This window comes from Narcine bancroftii, chromosome 5 (assembly GCF_036971445.1).
Source record: "Narcine bancroftii isolate sNarBan1 chromosome 5, sNarBan1.hap1, whole genome shotgun sequence".
Taxonomy (NCBI): Eukaryota; Metazoa; Chordata; class Chondrichthyes; order Torpediniformes; family Narcinidae; genus Narcine; species Narcine bancroftii.
Genome location: NC_091473.1, coordinates 220,205,381 through 220,228,272, shown reverse-complemented (window position 1 = coordinate 220,228,272; position 22,892 = coordinate 220,205,381). Strand labels below are relative to the sequence as shown.

Sequence of the window (22,892 nt, the reverse complement as noted above, 5' to 3'; positions counted from 1 at the left end):
AAATGAAAGTTTCAGACTTAGTTAACTCTGGTAATTTCATATCCTTTCCATAATTATCCCTTATCAAAGGTCTAAGTTGATAATACACAAATAAATAATTTACTAGTATTCCAAATTTCTCCTTCAATAGATTAAAAAAAAGGAACTGTCCCTCTTCAAAACAATCGTGGATCACTTTTATACCTGGGAATGTCATATTTGTAAATACCTGTTAAACATTGAAAAATAAATAAACAAATTTTGATATAACATAGTTTGAATTGACAATTTACCCTTCGTACCTATAACATCATTTCTATTAACCCATATCTTTATTAAATACCGGCATATCAAATCCCTGCAATAAATGCAAAGTCCAATTATACATAAATTGATGACCATCAAATTCAAAAATACAAGTTAATTTCACCTTAGCCCAACTAGGAAGCTGATTAATATCTATCATTCTACTAACAAACTTTAACTGAGCAGCCTAATAATAAATTTGAAAAGGAGGCAGCTGAAGTCCACCTAATGCATACATCCACATCAACTTTTGTAAAGCTACTCGAGCTAATGTTCCCTTCCATAAAAATTCCTCCCCAACCGATGCAAATCTTGAAAAAAGCCCTTTGGAAGTAAACATGGAATTGACTGAAATAAAGACTGAATACAGGGAAAATATTCATTTTAATACAATTTACTTAACCTATTAATGTTAATGGAAGATCCTTCCATTTAATCAAATCTGTTTTGATCTTTTTCAATAAAGGTACATAATTAAATTTATATAAAGACTGATAATTCACATTCACAATCACTCTTAAATATTTAATTTTATCAGAGCAACTTAATTTTTTAATATGTTTACAAGCTTCATAATTCCCCTCCAAAATTGGCAGTATTTCACTCATGTCCCAATTCACCTTGTACTCAGATTACTCCCCAAATTGAACTAAACATTCTTGTAAATATTTCAAAGATTGTTCTGGATATGTCAAATGAATCAATACATCATCAGCAAATAGATTAATCTTATATTCATCATTTGCAAATCTTATCCCTTTAATGTTATATTTCTGTCGAGTTGCCTGAACTAATGGTTCAATGACCAATGCATACAAGGCTGGTGACATTGGACAACCTTGATGTGTTGATCACATTAATTTAAATGGCAACGAAGTCTGGCCATTCGTCACCACCCTAGCGATTGGAGTTTTACACAATGCTTTAACCCAACCAGTAAAAAGAGGACCGAAATTAAACTTCTCCAGCACCTTAAATAAAAAATTCCATTCAACCCAATCAAATGCTTTTTCTGCATCAAGTGCAACCACCATTGGTTGGGATGCTGTCTTGATGCATTGATAAAGGTTATCAATCTAAGAATATTATCAGATGCACCTCAATTCTTAATAAAACCTGTTTGATCTGTATGCACTAACTGAGGCAAATCTATTTTCCAATACCGAAGCTATTATTTTATAGTTCACATTTAATAAAGAAATTGGTCGATACGAGGCTACATTGAATGAATCTCTATCTTTCATTGGAATGACAGTAATTATCGCACTTGAAAAAGATTCTGGTAATGACTGATCATCAATTATTTGTTGAAGCACATCCATAAATGTAGGAGACAAATCTTCATGAAACACCTTATAAAATTCTACTGAAAATCTATCATCACCTGGCGACTTTCCATTTGGCATCTCCTGTATAGCTTCTTTAATCTCAAAATCTGTAAACGGAGCTTCCAATTATTTTACTTCTTCCTCTCCCAAAACCAGTAAATGTAACTCAGATATAAAGGATTCAATATAATTTATATAATTTCTGGCAAAATGAATAACATTGATCATTGATTTTCTGAGGTTTATAAGTAACTATTGAATTATTTTTTCCATCATTAATAGTTCTCAATACCTGTTCCATTTTAATTGCCAAGCTAATACCTTACGAGCCCTCTCACCTAACACATAATAATGTTGTTTTGATCTTTGAATTAATCGCTCATACTGATTTGTTTGTAAAGTATTATAACATAATTTCAACTTAGCTAATGCATCTTTCTTATCATCTTTAACCTTCTTCCGAAATTCCTTTTCCAGCTCAGCAATTTGCTTCTCCAAAGTTAAACTTTCCACGAAATACAGCTTTTTTTTTTAACTTTCGTAGAATAACTAATAATTTGAACACGTAAATATGCTTTTAAAGCATCCCCATAACAAAATTACTACTTTCTGAATTAATATTTTCAGCCAAAAGTAAAGCAATCTGTTTTTTAACAAAAGTAATAAACTGCGGTTTCTTCAATTACATTACATTAAATCTCCACCAATAAGTTGATTGCATCACCTCCGAAACAACACAAGATATAAACAACATAGAATGATCAGATATAATCCTACTCTTATATTCAGCCTGAACAACTCTAGCCTGTAAATGTGGCAAAATCAAAAACAAATCTATTCTAGAAAATGAATCATGCCTGGATGAATTAAAAGAAAAGCCCTTTTCTGTCAGATTTAGTGTCCTCCAAATTTCAACTAAATTCAAATCTTTCATCAAAGATCCCATTTGTACCGTCATCTTTGATTTTCCTTATACTTTTCAGAGATTTATCCAATAATGGATCCAAAACACAATTAAAATCCCCTCCAATCAAGATATTTTCATTAGCCTGATTTAATGTTAGAAAAGCCTCAGATATAAATCGATCATCATCCACATTAGGTGCATAGACATTCAATAATGACCATATTTCTGCAAAAAATTTACAATTCACCATAAAACCCTACCAGCAATCTCCATAAACGATTCCAACTCAAATGGTATTTTCTTATGAATCAAAATGGCTACACCAGTTTTGTATATATATGGGGTTGGGGTTGTATTTTATTTAGAAGTGTGTTTTTTTTTTAGCAAGGGGAGCAATAGTTTGCAGTAGTGTCAAGTGTGTATATTTTTAAGGTAAAGAAATGTGTAATTTAAATTTTGCAACTCTTAATGTACAGGGATTGAATAATTTGATTAAGCATAAATATGTATTGGCTTAAATTTTAAAAAAAGAAAGTTGATATTGCTTATTTACAAGAAACACATTTTTCATAAAAAGAACATCTAAAATTGAAGAGAAATTGGTTTGGATACGTGGTTGCGTCTTCTTTTAATTCTAAGATCAGGCTGTCTTCCATATGGATTTGCCAGCTTGTCATGTTCTAGCCCAGCTATTTCTGCTGGCTGTAACACTGTCAAATAATCTCTGTCTCTCTGTCTCTCTATCTCTCTGTCTCTCTCTCTCTCTCTCTCTCTCTCTCTCTCTCTCTCTCCCTCTCTCTGAGAGAAAGCCTATTTGACCCTCTCTTCTTGCAAAACTACACAACTCTCTTACAACAATAAGCTCTCTTCCAGACAGCAGCGGCTCTAGCATACTCTTTCATCGGTTGCCTTTGGTAATCAACAATCCATTAATTAAAACTCTTGAACACTTCATATTTCTTGCAAATGGTGTGATTAGCTGATATATCTATCATGGAGCAGAGCTCCAGCATTTCAAACAAGATCTGTTTGGGGGGAATGGCAAGATGACATAGGGAACATTCTGCGGTACTGAAGATTTTTCAGGATGGAAATCAGCCAAAGTTTTTTGACAATCCTAAAGAGGTTATGGACTTTGCTTAGTCTCTACCAATCATGCAGTTTCAGGAACGATGTAGTCCTTTAAGGTCTCCAAAGATAGTAGAGATGTAAGGTGGGATCCAGATTTTTAAAAGAAATGGAAGCAATGGTGACCGAAGTGGTAACGTTGATTTAAAAAAATAAACCTTTTATCTTTTTTTATTGAGAAGAGTTTAAATAGTTTAAATAATGATGATAGTTTAATGAAATGGGAGTTTGGAGAGGGAAGTGGATGGGCACTAGTTTCCAGAAGTCATCAGCTACCTGTGAGTTATCTCACACCCAATATTTTGGGGGAGTTACCGCTCTGGGCGGTTTAAACAGGAGGAGGTAGTCGTGACCTCCGACCTGTTTTTTTTTTCTTTATAATTTTTGGGTTAAGAAGTTAAGGTTTTTTTAAATTATTTTTTAAAAATAAATAATTTTTTAAAATTCTTTTTGTGTTCTGAATGTAATTGAGAGGGAATTAGGAGGATTTTTTTCTCTCCTTTTTTCTCTTTTTTTGGGTTTTTTTTCTCTATTTTCTCTCTTTTTTGAGAGAATGATGTCACAGAAGATAATAAGTCAAAAATTGAGGATATTGAATTAGATGAAGAGGAAGATGAGGGGAAAGGTGACAAGAAGAAAAAGAAGAAAATCAAGTACAAATACATTGAGGGAGAAGAGTTTAATAAAATTAAGTTAATTTCGATAGAGAATTTTGAAGATGTTATAAATGAAGAATATGGAGAATTTGATATGAGTTTGAACTTTTTTGTTCTTTTTTTCTTTTTTTATATAAGGAGAGGGGAAGGGAATAAAAAGTTTATCTGATTGTTTTTCTAAGGGATGTTTTTGTTCTCTCGATGAATTATAAAGGAAACTTGGTATTAATGGAAATTCTGTAGTTATGTATTATTAATTATGATTTTTTTGTATAACAGATATGTGGTTGATATATGATTTAAATATTTGAACTTAGTTTTAAAGTCGATTTCATTTGTTAAATACATGTATTATGTTTGATTTAAATATATGTTTAAGGGTATTATTTTAGTATTGATTTTTTTTGTTGTTAGTAATTTTTGTTGTTGTTAAGTTTTATCCTTTTTTGTTAGTGGGGTTTTTTCTATTTTATTTACAACATTGTTAATTAATTCTTCACTCTTTATTTTGGGGGGGAGGGTTGGACTAATTTTAAATTAGACGATTAAGGTGTTATAATTATTGGGGGGTTAATTTGTGGAGTTTAATGATGTAGTATTCTAATTTTTATTATCTTATTTTTTATTATTTCTTTAAATGTAATTTTTATTTTATTCATGTCATAAAATTTTAAATAAAGTTAAAAAAAAGATCTGTTTTACAGTGTTTATGTGACCTACTCTAACAAACCTTTCCCAATTTAACTTTCAATAACATATCTATATATGTCTCCGCTCCATCCTCAACATCCATTGGAGCGCTTACATCCCTAACGTTGAAGTACTCGAGATGGCAGAAGTCGACAGCATCGAGTCCACGCTGCTGAAGATCCAGCTGCGCTGGATGGGTCACGTCTCCAGAATGGAGGACCATCGCCTTCCCAAGATCGTGTTATATGGCGAGCTCTCCACTGGCCACCGTGACAGAGGTGCACCAAAGAAAAGGTACAAGGACTGCCTAAAGAAATCTCTTGGTGCCTGCCACATTGACCACCGCCAGTGGGCTGATATCGCCTCAAACCGTGCATCTTGGCGCCTCACAGTTTGGCGGGCAGCAACCTCCTTTGAAGAAGACCGCAGAGCCCACCTCACTGACAAAAGGCAAAGGAGGAAAAACCCAACACCCAACCCCAACCAACCAATTTTCCCCTGCAACCGCTGCAATCGTGTCTGCCTGTCCCGCATCGGACTTGTCAGCCACAAACGAGCCTGCAGCTGACGTGGACTTTTTACCCCCTCCATAAATCTTCGTCCGCGAAGCCAAGCCAAAGAGATATTTATATACTCTGTCGCAAAGGAAATGCTGATTCTCTTTCAAAACAGAGCTGATTTATTTCACCTCTTCTTCAATTGCCTCTTCGAACCAGTCCCGCTAGAATTGTGTCAATTTGAAGAGATTATGATTTTTTATAAATTTGCCAAGAGTTCAGTGAACTGGGAGAGAGGAGTAGGGGAAGGAGGGTGGGACGCAGGGAGGGCAACGTGGAAGCTGACGAGGAGGGCAGGGGAGGCTGGAGGGTGAGGGAGAGGTAGGAGAGCAGGGGGATGGGGAGAGAGAGGGGAAGAGAAGGGAAGGGGAGATTACTTGTCACTTACAGGTAAGATCTACCACACAGACAGAAATGATGCATAGCTCACCAACACTATCCTCACTACCTTACACACGAACTCCTCACACATAAACACACACACACACACACACACACACACACAAACAGAAATGATGCATAGCTCACCAACACTATCCTCAATAACTTACACACGAACTCTCTCTCTCTCTCACACACACACATACACACATACATAAACACACACACACACAGACACACACACACAAACACACACACACAAACACACACACACAAACACGCACAAACACACACACACACACACACGCACACACACACATACACACATACACACACGCGCGCGCGCACACACACACAAACAGAAATGATGCATAGCTCACCAACACTATCCTCAATAACTTACACATGAACTCTCTCTCTCTCTCACACACACATACACACACACACATAAACACACACACACAGACACACACACACAAACACACACACGCAAACGCGCACAAACACACACACACACATACACACACGCACAGTAATGACAGTAAGCCATGATTTTAGGAATTGAAATAACGTTTATAATTTGAAAATAGGCTTGATCTCCACCGTCATAGACAATATGAATAGAGTTGTTAGTGGAGAGATTTTCTCGGAGAAAGGAAATAGATGGTCTTGTAGAAGATTGAACAAAGACGAAATTCCCTCAGGGAACCATATCTGTAAAATGAAGGGAGGGAGTGAAGTTATAAGCATGTAGGAGTTGGTGTCAAATGTCAAGAGAGAGGGAATCAAGTTCCAATATGCAGTTCAAATACTGCACATGGGATGGAGATTCTATGAGTTCAGTTCAGAAAGGGGAAAGAGTAATATCAGAGTCAGAGCGACGTAGCAGGAGTGAGATTCAAAAATGAAAACATGCCATTGAATTTAACTCTGTGATGGAACTGCAATTATATTCTCAGAGTGAAAGCAATTAATTTTAATATTGAGAGAATTCAATGGAAATTCCTTGAGTAAAAATGGAAGTGCGATTGAGTATGAGAAAATATGTATGGGATTTTGAATGTGAAAATAGAATGGGAGAGTTGATAACAAAGCAACGTTACAAAATAAGTGTAACATTCAGGGTGCTAAAAAGTTTCAAAGAGATTTTCAGACGGAGTTTATCGGAATGAAACTGACGGTAAGATTCAAGTGGGGACGAGGAAGGTTGTTTTCAAGCCATTGCATCATCGAGAATGCTAGTTACAACTACAGAGTCGGACTGTGAGAGAAATGCACCTTAACAAGTGGAGAAGCAGGAAATAGCCAACGTTGAGGAAATATGAGAATAACTGACATTTTCACTTTCTCTCTTTGTTGTTGCTATTTGATGTTCTGAATATTGCCAGAGTTTTATTTATGTTTCAGATTTCTCGGCCTCTGCATCTTTTCTCGTCTGTCAATCACCGTTTGTTGAATTGATTTTAAATTACGTATCATGCATTATTCTTCTTTTACAGGGCTAGTGAGCATCGCCCGACAGCTGGGCCCCAGTCTCTTGGCTCCAAGACAAAAGATTATAGTGATGCTCATGGAAAACCATTAGGCCGGCAAGAGTTCCTTCATGAATTGGTGAGAACGAGCTTTAGTATAGAACAGCAAAACGGACACATCTATTTCCTCTCTTGGTTGGTGGGTAATTCATTTAGCTGTGAGGGTTAACTGTGAGACTCAACTCACTTAATCTAACAGCTACTGGGATTATATATCGTCCCTTGGAAGGATTTTATCCATTTCTCACTATTTCTCTGCCTCCACTCTATCTGTTCCCTGGATAATGACTTCCAATCCGTGACATCTGAAATAACCCCTTTCTCTGATAAACTTGGATCGCTCCATCCTGGGGATGATAAAGCCCACGTTTGTATCTCCTCTTATTTTCCTAATTCAGTCTTTGACTACCTACCCCAGGAAGAAGAAGGACCGAGTATCTCTGGTCCTCACTTTCTTCTTCTCCATCATCCACATCCGACATATTATTTGACACTTCAGTCAAATTCGATGTGATACCACTAACAACCATATGGTCCCCTCTCAATTCTTCTTCATTTTCGCCGGGATCTTTCTGTCCTAAATCCTCTGGCTCACTCTTCCATTCTCACTCACATTTCCATCCCATCAGCCACAGCTTGCTCTAATTGTAGAAAGTTCAAAACTTGTCGCTGCATCTCCTCGCTCATCAGGAACACAAACGGTCGTCCTAAGTGAGATAAAACTTTACATGGACATCGTCCAGCCTCATCCACTACATGAGATGAACTCGCTGTGGAATCTTCTACATTGGTCAGACCAAAAGCAGATTAGCTGGCTGCTTTACTGAACACAAAATCTGTGTCTGTAGTTCTTAACCTAAGCTTGCTGTAGACAATCATTTGAACGACCCCAACTCTTCCTACAATGACGCGTTGCTTCGTGTCCTTATCGTTTGTTGAATGTAAATTTATGGAACAATACATCATATTCTTCATGGACAGTTTAAACTTAATAGCATTAAACATCGATTTTCCTTATGTTAGATACCGCAAACACTTTCCAACATTTCTTTCCCCACTCCTGTACTTATTTACCCCTCTCTATATTTTCTTCCTTCCTAGTCGTGTCTCCCTCTGCCTACCTCTTCATCTTTAAAACCCTCTGCCCTATGCACATCAACTATGAGCCCCTGAAATTTTATTCCTCCCTTAGATAATTAATTTTACCCCTTCCCTCTGGTCATGATAAAGGATTTAGACCCCAAAGGCTGACTGACTATTTTTACCCTACCCATGGATGCTATCTGACCTGTTGAGCTTCTCCGGCACTTCTTAACTTGCTCAATGTTCCAGCATCTGCAGCTTGTGCGTTAATTTCACTTCACAGAAAGCCTTAGTTGTGCGAATGGGCAGAACTACAACGCTTTAAATTACTTAAACGTGAATACGATCATGCAGCAGTGGAATGAGCGTCAGAAAAGTATCATGTAAGCATGCTTGATAGCAGAATAAATCAACCCCTCAACTCGATTCCACTTTTCAACGAAGTCTCAGCTAATTATAGTCACCAGGTTTTGATTCTTTTCCAGTCAACTTCTAACCTATAAAAAATTAACAATCTCTGTTAAGAATGTCGAAACGCCTGTCAAAATGTAAACCTTTTTTTTCTCCAGATTTTCACTTTGTTTTGCTCACATATCCTGTGCAAATTATAGTTTTCTGAAATGATAAATGAAACCATCTAAAAGCATTCATCTCTAAGGCGCCAGTTCTCTTCTTCAAACTCCAGTTTGTTCCTGTGTAGCTAATGGAGAGGAAAAAAAATAGCTTTGAAAACCATTTGGATATCTGTGGTCTGTTCTACATGATAGAAATAGGTATTGACATTTAATCGTGTAAAGCTTGAAAAAGACCATCGGAATTCTCAATCAGGGGAAGTAACAAGGGTGTGTAATGTTATAATTTCATGGATGTAAATATTAGAATTTTAAATCATTAAATGCTTTTAGAAAATTCAGGTTTTATTCTCCTTTTGTTCTGGTCAGTATTGCAGTATCTCGAGTAGCATATTATTATTTTAACAATAACACTGGACGTACTCAGCAAGCCAGATAGGATCCAGCAGAGTTGTAGTGCCATACAACACTGAACCAGTCCTTGCAGCCTCCCTGTTTGTTTCGGGCAGGAAGAGCATTTACTACCCAAACGCATTTCCAGTATTCGACCTGTGGCATATTGTGCCATCAAGTGCTCATTTCAATGTTCGACGGAACACCAATCGATGAGGTAGCGCATTCAAATTTTAAACTACCCCTTCATATTGAGGCATACCTATTAATTTTCGCGACTGATGTCGCTCCATTCGCTGAGTTCCTCCAGCAAACAAATTTTCTTTTGTTTCTGATTAGAGCATACGGAGTACTTGGTATCAATCTAATTCTCCCATCTCTCCGAAGAATTCTTCACGCAAGGCGTAGAGTTCCTCACGAGCTTCTAAATCTATCCCCCATGTAATTTTGTGCAATAACGTGAGGGCCCCCTCCGACTTCTATACCGCAAGCAAAACAGTCGTATCTTTCCATTTACTTCTCATATACATTGGTAACATCTCGGTGAATCTTTTCCATGCGGTATACAGTCTCGCTGCATGGTGACCAGAACTGTACACTATAGATCAATTATAGCCTGACTGTTATCTTACTCAATTGTACAACGACCTCCTTGCTCTGATATACTTTACTTGGCTAGTGAGCGCAAATATCTAATCTACTTTCCGAACACCAAATCGACTTGTGCTCATTTCCTTAGGAATAAAAATGCTTTGGTTTCTCTCTGTTTGTCAGAGTTCAACTATGAAGATTCAGCGTCATTGTCAAAACGCATCATCTCTCAATTCCGATTGAATTCATTCTGTTATTGCTTTGTACATCCTGCTAACCCGGCAATGGCATTGTGTAAGAGAAAACTACTCGAGGAACAAAAACCCTAGACCATTGTCTTTGCATTATAATCACTGTGAATTTTAGATCTAGCTTGCTAGGTTCTCTCATATCTTATGGATTCTGATATATTGGAACATTCTCCCAAGTGAGTCATTCTCAGCAGCCAATTGAAGTCAATTCTGATTTTTCAGATAGGATCTCCCCTCAATAAAGTCTCTTTAATTGCCTCTAAAAGTGCAGAATTTGCTCCGTCCTTCCGATATTTTCAAATCAAGTTTATTGTCAACTGGTTGTACCAGTACAACCTGACGGAAGAGCGTTCACTGGTCCTTGGTGCAAAGCATGCAGAAACACAACCAGACATAACATACTTGCATAGAAACAATACATATTCATGACAAGCAATTCAACTTTACAAATACACAAATAGATATTATCTTATGCATGTGAGAGTCTCGGATGGTTAGTGTGAGCAGTTCCTTTTGTGGTTCAGCCTTCTCACTGGCTGTGGGAGGAAGCTATTCCTCACCCTTGTGCTGCTGCTCTAATACTCCTGTACATCCTTCAAATGGGAGCAACTGAAAGATGCTGCTTGCAGGGGAAAAGGGATCCTCAATGATTTTGCGTGTCCACTTCAGACATTAATCACATTGATTGCAGTGGGGGTGGGGTTGGGGTGTTGGGTAGGGGGTAGGGTGTAGACCCCATTGATCCTCTCTGCTGCTCTTATGGTCCTGTGGACTGTCTTCTGATCCATTTCTCTGCAGCAACCGTACCTCACCGTGATGCAGACTGCCAGGACGCTCTCTATAGAGCTCCTATGGAAGGTTGACATAATGCCTGTAGTTTATTTACTTTTCCTGATAACTTAAATCTATTGCAAAACCGGACCGAAAAGCCCCTTAAATTATTTTTTATAAGAAGAATAATCACAGGCCTTTAATTAATTTATTTTTCTCATGTTCAACAGCTTTTTGTTTAACATCTTCACATTATGAATATCCTCTAGCTCTTTCTGAAATCATGGAGTTTTAAATCTGTTGCCATAGTTTAGTAGTGACTTATTGTTTAGTTCATAACCTATCCCTGTATGCCAAACGTCCACAAGGTTTGTTAACTCCCTTCTTACTTTGTATTGCCCGCTTCATACAACGACCTGCGATTTAATTTACCAGTATGTCATGTTGTTTTCCTCGTATCCTCCTGTCCATTTTGTCATAATAGAACAATTCATACTTCTACCCATTAAGTTCCTCTTGTGTCTTGATTGCAATTGGGCTTGCCAACTATATTACTTCTGTCGATAATTACTGAGTTGTTAATGTGTGGCAATGTTTCAAATACAAGAAAGCCTGGAATTCTAGCAAAAATGCATATTTGGAAATACTGGGACAGAAGCACATATCTTCATTATACGAAAATATGTTCTGCAGATACTAGAATGTAGAAATAATAAATGTTCCCCTTTTTAACTCTCTGTCCGGCTTTATTTGTGCACAGCATGAATTTAACTCAGATCATGGACAGCTGCAAGATCTCCAGCGGTCAGACCACAATGCTTTCCACTGGCAGACTGCCAGCTACAAATGTTCTCAGTATAGCATCATGTAACTGATCAGATACCTTGATGGTTTACTCTCAAGTGGGTACCTTGATGTTTATTCTCATAGCAACATGTTGAATTGAACATGTCAGAAACTAAATTTGTACAGAGTCAAAATTGACCGTCGTGTATCACAAACATTGACATCGTTCCAGAAACAACTACTTTATAATCGTTGTTATTGTACATCATTGATTAAATATTGCAATTTATTAAACAGTCCTTCTGCAGTTTGACATTGGGATGCGAAAACATTGCTATTTGTCTTCTGTCTTGCACCTTATTAAGGTTTTGAAAAGACGATCTACAACATTGACAGCCTCATTTCCCTCCCTATGTCTACTGGTTCTCTCGCATCAACGGCGAAATGATGGATCACCGAAAAGATGACCATTTCTTACACACGTGCAGACTGATAACTGTTCTACTTTTTGTGATACAAACGTTGAGCGGAGAGGAGTCGAATCAACATGTTTGTTTTGGCGCACATAATTAACGACAGCCTCAGTGGATCTGAATATGTCACAAGAGATTCGCTTCCTCTATTAATGTGGTATTTATTTTGCAGTTGCCGTTAGTTGAAAGTGAGGGTATCAGCTCCCGCTTTGCCAGTCTCTAGAAGGATTTACATCTGAAAACAGAAGTGCACAAATGTTCACTGATAGAGATATAGGAACCGTGGATCAGAATGATCCAACCACGAGGAAGAATATTTTCTGGGCGTTCGAACTGTTTTTGACACTGGATGAACGCCCATTGCATTGGCGAATATATTTTCTCGTCCGGGCAATTCAAGTTATCTACTATCCCATCTTGGCTATGACTGCTCTTCCTGGTAAGCTTTTCTGCGCACGATATTGATCCGAAACGATTCTCATTTATACTTTCCAACTTTTGTTGATTCTGCTTTCTTGAATCCATGTGTATTAACTTGGCAAATTACAGCTAACAGTAATATTGTTTCTAATTTACGATCACATACTAGCAGTGCTTTGTGTTCCTGGTACGTTGATACATCCATTTAGTAATCCATCCTTCCAAAAGTAGAACTTTTATTGTTGCGCCATAAACAACATTCAAGATAAAATGAATTGCTTGGCAACCTCGCATTTCCATTTCCCTCAATAATTTCACGTCGGCAATTAATTTGTCTTCAACAATAAAAATATATTTGTCCCTACCCGAGAGGGCCTGATACTGGACGACATGTTGGGGAACGTAGCAGGGAAAGTACCTGAAATGTCCATCGGAGATCACTTCGTGACCAGTTACGGTAACCCCTTCAGTGTTGAAATTACTGGAAAAGACAGGATAGGCCCAAAGTTGAAAGTTCTAAACTAGTTATCAGGGCATCTGACAAGTGGAAGGCTTTCAAAGGAAGATAGGGGTTGTTTGGTAGATGGAAATGGTCAGTGTGATCCAGTGAGGGGAAACGACATTGCTGATAGGATTGTGAAACAGCCCATAACAAGATCTGATAGAGGTATTTAAGATTATGAAAGGGATAGACAGAATGGATGTGGATAGACTATTTCCCTTAAGGGTAGGAGAAATTGAAACAAGAGGACATGAGTTAAGAGTTAAGGGGCGGGGATTTAGAGGTAACATGAGAGGGAACTTCTTTACTCAGAGTGGTAGCCGTGTGGAATGAGCTTCCAGGAGAAATAGTGGCGGCAGAGTCAATTTTATTATTTAAGAAAAAGTTGGACAGGTATATGGATGAGAAGAAGGTGGAGGGTTATGGTCATTGTGCAGGTAGGTGGGACTAGAGAGGAGTGTTTGGTCGGTGCGGACTAGAAGGGCCTAATGGCCTGTTTCCGTGCTGTAATTGTTATATATGTTATATATGTTATGTTATGGAGACTCTGGTCAAGGAAATTATATCGATATAGAAGGGATCATGCGATCCGTTAAGGAGAATAGAAAAATTAAGAATGCACTTATAATGAGATCAGGAAGGCAAAAAGGGCCACAAGGTAGCTCTGCGATATCGTTTGTATGGGGGGGGGTGGCCTATAACATGCTACAAATATATTAACTTGGGAGAGAAATGGGGCGTTTAAACATCACCAATATTATTTAGCTATGGAACCTGAGGAGGTGCGGAAATGTATATAGTATTTACCGGATGAAAGCCATGACTATGAGGAAACTCGGGAAAGTAAAACCTGAAGAGAATCCACACAAGAGAAGAAGAGATGCTGCAGATGCTCAATAGCATCAAGATATAGAAATCTCGAGGGCCTTATCAATTGCGTGCAAAGAAATTTTGCAAAGCGAAGAAAGAAACTGCAAACATCTAGGCACATGTGAGCTGTCAAAGACTGGGAGGGTGTCAACGATATGCATTCAGGCGAACCTGAATACCCCTTATTGGGACAGCGTCAATTTATTGATGCCGAAGATTCCAGCATCGGCAAATATGCGTTTCTCGAACATTGTGCTGCTGTTCAATTGCATTAAATATGGCAGATCAGACTTAGATGGTCATATGGTGTTTAGATTTTTACGAGGATATTCAGAAGCTATTTGCGTGAAATGAAATAATTTAGTATGCAATAAACGTCTGGAAATAGCTGCAGGAAATGATGGAAAACAAAGGGAACCCATTCAAAAGCGAACGATAGCGGTTATTTCAGTTTAGTTTTCACAGCGATTCATTTGGCTGCGGGAGTCAAACTATTGAAGCAATTCAGGATAGTCTCACTAAACTAAAGCATGATACTATAACTGGATTGTTCCAGCGGTGGAGCGGCACTCTTTATCGCGCTTCAAGTTAAGAATATACAGCTTATTTTCCCCTTTCGTGGCGCACCATGCAATTTTCACGTGGTGTTCATTATTATTCTCACAATTATATGCAAAACAAAGTGGAATAATAACAATTAGTGCGGGAAATCTGAAAAAACAGGCCGAATGCACTGCAGCAAAAAAAAAACCAAATCATAGAACAACAGTGGGTGGAGATGCTAAGTTGATGATTAAAGTCCTTTGACATTTAAGACGTTGAAGCATGCGATGTGTCGCAGTCAGCACTGCGTGTACAAGCGTGTATGCTTGCGTGCCGTGACCATGCATTAGGCTTTTGTAATGCAGCATCTTTTGCATTGGTATCTTATCCCATTCAATGGAACGGTACAGAGCCACTTCATTGAACGAAATGGTCACCCAAGAAAGGTCTTGCACATCTGGAACAAATTTGTTCACTGCAAAGGGTGTGATAGAATATGATCTTATTTGAAATATTGAGGAATTCATATTGAAGAATTTGCTGAAACTATGGACAATGCTGTGGACATTTGAGGTTAGTACTAATTGAAATGACGTTATTGAAAAGAGCCGCTTTGATTGTGAAAAAGCTCTTTGCAAGGATTTTGACCGAGTGCACAGAAAGACAAAAGCTTGATCAAGAAAAATAACTCTTATTTTTTTGCTGGAGAAGGTCAGGATGATACAGAGAGAGAGAGAGAGAAACAGAGAGAGAGAGAGAGAAAGAGAGCTGTATATTGTAAGTCAAGAAGCTTGTTGGATCTGAAACAGAAGCTCTAGAGTGGTGGATGGCTGGAAGTACTATCTGTCTGATATTTCTCTTTGAATAATTGAAACAGAAATGCACTCTGTAATAGCCTGAAAGAAAGATGGACATCCCTGATGGGGCAAGTTTCATCAGCAAGGCACTAATGTGCCTAATGGAGGCACCTCAGTTGTGGAAATCCTGGAACAGCAAATCACTCTCTGCAAACCCTACAAGAACCTTCTGGGTGGTAAACATTTACTTTTCAAGCACCAAAGCCTACGGAACTTGATACATGTTAAATTCTGTGCACAGTATAAGAATGGCCTGAAACCAGAGAACTTGGAAGAATGACATTTACATTTACACACACATCACATACACATGCGCATGGAATTAGAAGGGAGTTAAATTGGGTTTAGTTAAGTTAATAGAGTTAAGTGAAAGTTTGATTCTGTTTTCATGTTTAAAGATAATTAAAAACAATATTTGGTTAGGTAACTATTTGTCTTGGTGATTGTATATTACCGCTGGGTTTTGGGGTCCTTTTAGGCTCGTAACAAGAGACACTTGCATTCATTGCAATGTTCCACGAAAACGGTTCAACGCAATTTAGTTTAATTTACATGTTAAACGCTGAATCTATGATTTTTGTACTTACCTAAATTATCCCGGTGTAATTGTCTCCATATATCATGGAAACAGAAAATATCAGCATAGAAATGGGCGCTTCAGTTCTTCTAGTCTGTGCCGAACTATTATTTTGCCTGGTCCAACTGACCATATCCTTCTCATCAACATATCTCTGCAAAAGCGACACATTCACTGCTTCAGCTGGTTGCTGGTTCCTTGCTCCACCACTCACTTCTATGGTTTATATCGTCTTCTACTCCACTATCTGCCCTGGTGCTTTGGTTCCCAACCAAATGTTGTTTGAATGCCCAGGATTTGGTACCACTAGGATGTATTCCAACAAGGATCTTTGTCCCACTCCAGATTCGATGCAAAATGGCTTTCAGGTACAGACCACTCATTTCTTGAAAGAGAGCTCAATAATTCAAAATCCTCCCTCCTGCACCATCTCATTAACCATATATTATGCTGCATTATCCTCCTATTTCTTACCTAATCGGTATGTTGCACAGGTAACAATACTGGGATCATAATCCTGGAGGTCCTGGCCTTCAACTGCACAGGTAACTCTTTGAACTCACTTAGTAGGAGCTCATCACTCTTCCTATCCACGTCGTTGGACCCTACATGTTCCACGAATTCTGGCTTTCACCCTAACTCTTTAGAAGATCTCCGGGACTCTGGTACTAAGAGGAAAATATCATCCGGTTTCGTGATCTCATCCACATCATCTCATCTCATCATTGTTCCCCTCATGAGTGAACTCTTTGTCACTGCATATGGCCTCGACTCCCTCTCTTTCTTATCGACAGGGTCACACTCTGTTCCAGAGGCCTTACTTTCGGTGTTTGTACTTGGTATGTGGTCATCTTCAAGCGTATCTAAAACGGTATACGTTTTATTGAGGGTTACTTCCACTCTCTGTTCCCTTACCCTTTCCCTTCTGTCTCCTGGGTGTGACTCCTTCCCTGTAATTTATATTTAGCACCTCATCAGCCTCCCGAACATTCCGTAGTTCATCCTACCCTACCTCTAATATCTTAATACAATTTTTAACGAGCTGCAATTGGAAGCATGTCTTACCTATGACGTGGTCAAGATAAATGCATGTTTGACCGGCTGAGCACCCGTAGTGTGGGCGCCCTGATCCAACACATGAGTAGCGACATTATTGGGAGACAATTATCAAAGGACAAGGAAGTAAATTTTCGATGCAATGTCAAAGAGGTTAATCAGATCGCGAAGAAGTGGATTGGAGCTACTAACCATGTCAAAACACGAACAGAAATGAATTTCAACCTACCGGAGAAGATCTTTATTGAGTTGACTTGTCAACAACCCCCCAAAAAATGCCACCGTGCTCAATCTGTTCCCAACAATAAATTTGCCAGATTCCTCCCAACATACATCACCAGATTTTAAATGTCTTTCTCTCTGCACCGGTTAATTATATGGAATAAAGCTCAGAATTTGGATGAAGGTTAATGGAACGTGTTCTAAAATTACAGTAAAATGGACACGGAAACACCCTTGTAGTGCCGGCAGTTATGGTAATCGAGCTGGTATCAATCACATGGATTTATTTTGGAAGTACCCCACAGTGCATAGTCCTGGCTATGAGTAAGATGCGTATGTAACCCGGCAGAGATGCATGGCAAGGAATTGCTTTTACGCAGGATGCTCGTTTCTGGTCATCAACTCTCCCCACAGTTACACTCCATAAACATGGCTCGACATTCCTTTAGTTTTCGGGGGATTTGTAAAGTAACCAGTCGTTTACTGTTTATTTCTGAACTTTATTCAGCGTCAGAAATATAATTTATTTTCCTTTTTTTTAAACAGTAATATCAGTGACTATTAAGATCCTGTCCCGAGGGAACTGCTGTCTGTCCAAAAATGTCACGCTTTACCTCCTTGCAATGGCGGCGGCGGATCTACTGATCGTTATCTTCGATCTGATAATGAGGCAGATACCAATTGCCTACACTTTCAAATTCCGTTTCCTCAAGTCCATCCCTTTGTGTAATATTCACGCCGTCCTTCTTTATACAGTGACAGATTGGTCTGTCTGGTACACCGTCGCATTCACCTTCGATCGGTTTGTAGCCATTTGTTACCAGAAGATGAAAAGGAATTATTGCACCGAGAAAACGGCGACGTTTGTACTTGGAACGGTGAGCGTGCTAAGTTTTTCGAAGAACATTTTCTGGTATTTTATGTTCACAGGTGAATATTTCATTGATAATACCCCTTGGTTTTGTTTGACAAGAGAAGGTGCTCGGACATCAGAGAACTGGGCAACAGCCACATTCGTTCATCATATCTTCACACCGGCAATCCCCTTTGTCCTCATTTTGCTGCTCAATGTGTTAACTGTAAGACATATTCTGGTGAATAGCAGGGTGCGCAGAAGACTTCGAGGTGCCAGCAGTCGGGAGAGTTTTCGAGACCCAGAGATGGAGAGCCGCAGGAAATCCGTCACTTTGCTGTATGCTATCTCGGCGAATTTCATCCTGTTATGGTCGCTGTTCACAGGGTATTTCATATGGGTCCAGTTGTATTATGTGCTCGTTGTGTTTACCGGTCCACCTATTTTTGTGCAAGACCTAGGTTTCATGCTGCAGCTGTTGAGCTGCTGTACAAACACGGCCCTTTACACCATTACCCAGAAAAAGCTCAGGGAAGAACTGAAGGAACTTGTGAAATCTTCCATTGCTCGAGTTGTGAAATGTGCTCAATGACGCGAGGAGCCACGAAATCTTGTTTGTTTTTATTTTATCGTCAGGCGCAATTTAAATAATTAATTTGACAACGAGGTGTGATCAAATAAAATATCACCCCTCAGAGGGAAAGAGAGATTGACGTAATCCTAAAGGAAACCTCGGAGTAAAGTCCCTCGAAATAATGACCAAAATTAAACAGACTTCAAATGACACAAACTAGTTCATCTACGACGATGACCATGGGACCTGCAATTGAAATAATGCTTCGTACCTCACAAGGAATTCAATCTGTTCTTGCATTCCCGATACATTAAACAAACCGAACCTCATGCAGTTACTGAAAATAGTATAGAGCTCAGAAATACCGTGGCTGTGCCGACGTAAAAAGGTAGCTAAATTGGTGGAGCTCATAATACATTTGTTAGGCCACAAAGTTATGCATCGGTTCTTACTTAAACAAATACGACGTTAATACCGTTTGGTGTACCATTGGAACATGCACTGACGAAGTCGAGGAATCTAATTGAACACGTCCAAAGCCAGTCCCAGGAAGAAGTTGTAAACAATATTTTATCTGAGAGTTAGAAGTCACATTAGTTCAAATATCCTAAGGCATGTACCCAATATAAAGCAGAAGGTTACCAATTCAACGAGTCATAATTACGATACACTTTTAAGTGGAACGTCAAATCAGACCTACAAAATATCTTAAAATAAAAATAACATTAAAATCTTCATAATGAAGTTAGACGTTAGAATGAGCGATTAACGTGTAAAACTACAACTATTTAAATTCATAAAACAATTCCAATCTTTATGCATTACCGACGGGGCATGGAAAATGTAAACCAGCGGAGCAGATCAAGAATTAGCATAAAAATAACTCAGTAACTCCTGCGATTTAGAAACTCAATATAACGTTCCGCTGTAGAGCCACAGAGTAGCTCTTGATCACTCTCTCACACATAAACACACACACACACACATTCAGAAATTATATATAGCTCACCAACACTATCCTCAATACCTTACACACGAACTCTGTCACTCATAAACACACACACACACACACACTCTCTCTCTCTCCCTCCCTCTCTTTCTCCCTCCCTCTCTTTCTCTCTCTCTCTCTCTCTCTCTCATCCTGACACGAGCCATTGTTTTAATTTCACTAATCCTTCCGTCCCTACAATGCATTCCTCTTGCATCTTGCCCATGTCTACTTTAAGGGCCAATAATTTTGAAGCAAGTCCAATTGTTGGAAGGTGAGAAATGTTTAAGAACTGAGAAAGCTAAATGTAAAGATATCAGTAAGAATTAGAAAAACAAAAGAAGCTGGTTAAGGGTGGGCGGTGGGAAATGTTAACAAATGTGCAGACTTAGTTTCTATAACAGATAAAAAATGAAATAAGTTTAACAATAATTTCACTTGCCTATTGAGTGCAATATAGTAAGTGCCCAGAAAACCAGCGTGGATGCAGGCAAAATATTTTAAGTGGAATCAGACCTACTGCAGTGAGATTTATAAAGGAAAAAAATGAAGCATAACAAAAACAGTAGATGAAAAAGACAGAATTACTGGAGGAACTCAGCGGGTGTCTCAGCGTCCTTCTTACCTTAATGAAGGGCTCTGGCCCGTAAAGTCGGTTTGATATCCTACTGTTTCCCTCAAGCATTTGGAACCAGGGAGGAGTCACGTGATGGAGTAGTGGCCGGTAGGGAAACTCCAGCCCTCTCCAGAAAAGTTAAAAAAAGATAGAGAAAAAGCAAAGGCACAAACTTAAAAACCAAAACAAAGTGAAAGTAAAAGTGTGAAGAAAATGGCAGCGAAGAAAGAAAAACCAAAAACAACGGGAAGAGAAGAAGAAGGAAAGACATCGGAAGAAGAAGGTGAAGGCCTTACCTGTCCGAAGAGGCCCGCTCCCACAGGTCAGTGGAGGTCCCAGACTGGGACTAAAAAAATGGCTCGCAGAGCCGAGTATAAGTGCGCAACCGCGCATGCGCATGAAAAAAAACACACTGACGGGAGGGGGGAGCAGCTGCGGAGTCGATCTCCACAGCTGAGAGAGACACCTGCAGCACAGCAGCAGGTGCAGAACACAGACAATAACGACAACAAGAAAGAGGGTAAAAAGAAAACAAGGAAACAACAGATGGTCAACCCAGAGGAAGAAGAAGATGAAGAACAGAAAGAAGTGGAAGAAGAAGAGAAAAGCAAGACAATGGATGTAACTTTTTTTAAACAATATATGGAATCAGTGAAAGAATGGCAATTACAAGAATTTGATGAGATAAAAAGAAGAATTAAGAATGCAGAAGAAAGAATGAATAAAATGGAAGTGGCCATATCAGAATTGGCAAAAAGAGTGGAAAATATGGAAAAAAGAGAAACATTTGTAGATATGGAAGTAAAAGACTTAAAAGAGAAATTAGAAGAATCTAATAAAAAAGCTAAAGAGGCACAGGAGCTGTTAGCTCAGAAGATAGATATAATAGAAAACTATAAAAGAAGAAATAATATAAAGATAGTGGGCCTTAAGGAAGATGAAGAAGGCAAGAATATGAGAGAATTTATAAAAGATTGGATCCCCAGGGTCCTGGGAAAACCAGAATTACAGGAAGAAATGGAAATAGAGAGGGCACATAGAACTTTAGCCCCGAAACCACAACCGCAGCAAAAACCAAGATCCATTTTAGTAAAATTCTTAAGATATACAACAAGAGAAAATATATTGGAGAAAGCAATGAAGAAAGTAAGAGAGGACAAAAAGCCACTGGAATATAAAGGTCAAAAATTTTTTTTCTATCCAGACATAAGTTTTGAACTCCTGAAGAAGAGGAAGGAGTTCAATACAGCGAAAACAATCTTATGGAAAAAAGGATATAAATTTATGTTAAGGTACCCAGCGGTACTTAAAATAATTATTCCAGGGCAGCAAAACAGACTTTACTCAGATCCAGAGGAAGCAAGGAAATTTGCAGAACAACTACAAAACAAGCAGAGAGATGAAGACATGTAATAAGAGTAAAAATGACCACGATCTATATGTATGTGTGTAAAGGGGTATATGTGTGTATATATATAGTGTGCATACATGAATGTATCTGTATTTAGAGGAAAATATATAGAGTATAGACAAGAATTAATAAGGGAGGGAAATGGAATAGAGGGAATAAGGAAGGAATTAAAAGAGTGACCTTTGTTACATATGAAAATTGAAATCTTTTCTGGGGGGGGCTGGGTGGGGAGGAGTTATGGTCACTGCAAAATCAGCTGACGTTTGCGAGAGAATTCGCAAATCCAAATGGAGAGGGGAGATGTGGTTGTCTGACAAGGGATAAAGGACAACTCAGGCGGGGGAGGGGAGAATGGGGTTAAAGAAGTTTTAAATAGGAGAATAGGGAAAATGTTTGATGTTTTAGAAATGTTGTCTTATAAAGTGTTCAAAACAAGAAAGCAGAAATGGATAAGAAGGAAAGGTAATGATGGAGAAACGGAAAGGGAAGATAAACAAAGTATAAAATGGCTACGCTGAACTATATGACTTTAAATATTAACGGAATACATAACCAAATTAAAAGGAAGAAACTGCTAAATTTACTGAAAAAAGAAAAAAATTGATATAGCATTTGTGCAAGAAACACATTTAACTGAATTGGACACAAGAAATTAAAGAGAGATTGGGTAGGACATGTAACAGCAGCATCATATAATTCAAAAGCAAGAGGAGCAGCTGTATTAATTAGTAAAAATGTGCCAATTAAAATAGAAAAGGAAATAATAGATCCAGCAGGGAGATATGTAATGATAAAATGTCAGATATATTCGGAGTTTTGGAATCTACTCAATGTATATTCACCTAACGAAGAAACTCAAAAGTTTATGCAAGATATTTTTTTGAAGATAGCAGATACGCAAGGGAACATATTAATAGGAGGGGATTTCAACCTGAATTTGGATTCAAACATGGACAAAACTGGGAAAAAAATTAACAGAAAGAACAAAGTAACCAAATTTATAATTAAATCAATGGAAG

At 38.3% G+C, this 22,892-nt stretch overlaps 1 long non-coding RNA gene across 2 annotated transcripts in view; it reads left to right on the top strand.

Moving 5' to 3' along the window:
* LOC138764891 (uncharacterized) overlaps positions 1-22,892 on the top strand; it is a 52,357-nt gene that overhangs the window by 12,183 nt on the left and 17,282 nt on the right. For both annotated transcript variants that reach the window (XR_011358343.1, XR_011358344.1), the window contains exon 2: positions 7,432-7,543. This is a non-coding gene — a long non-coding RNA (uncharacterized lncRNA). The remainder of the gene's footprint in view (positions 1-7,431; positions 7,544-22,892) is intronic.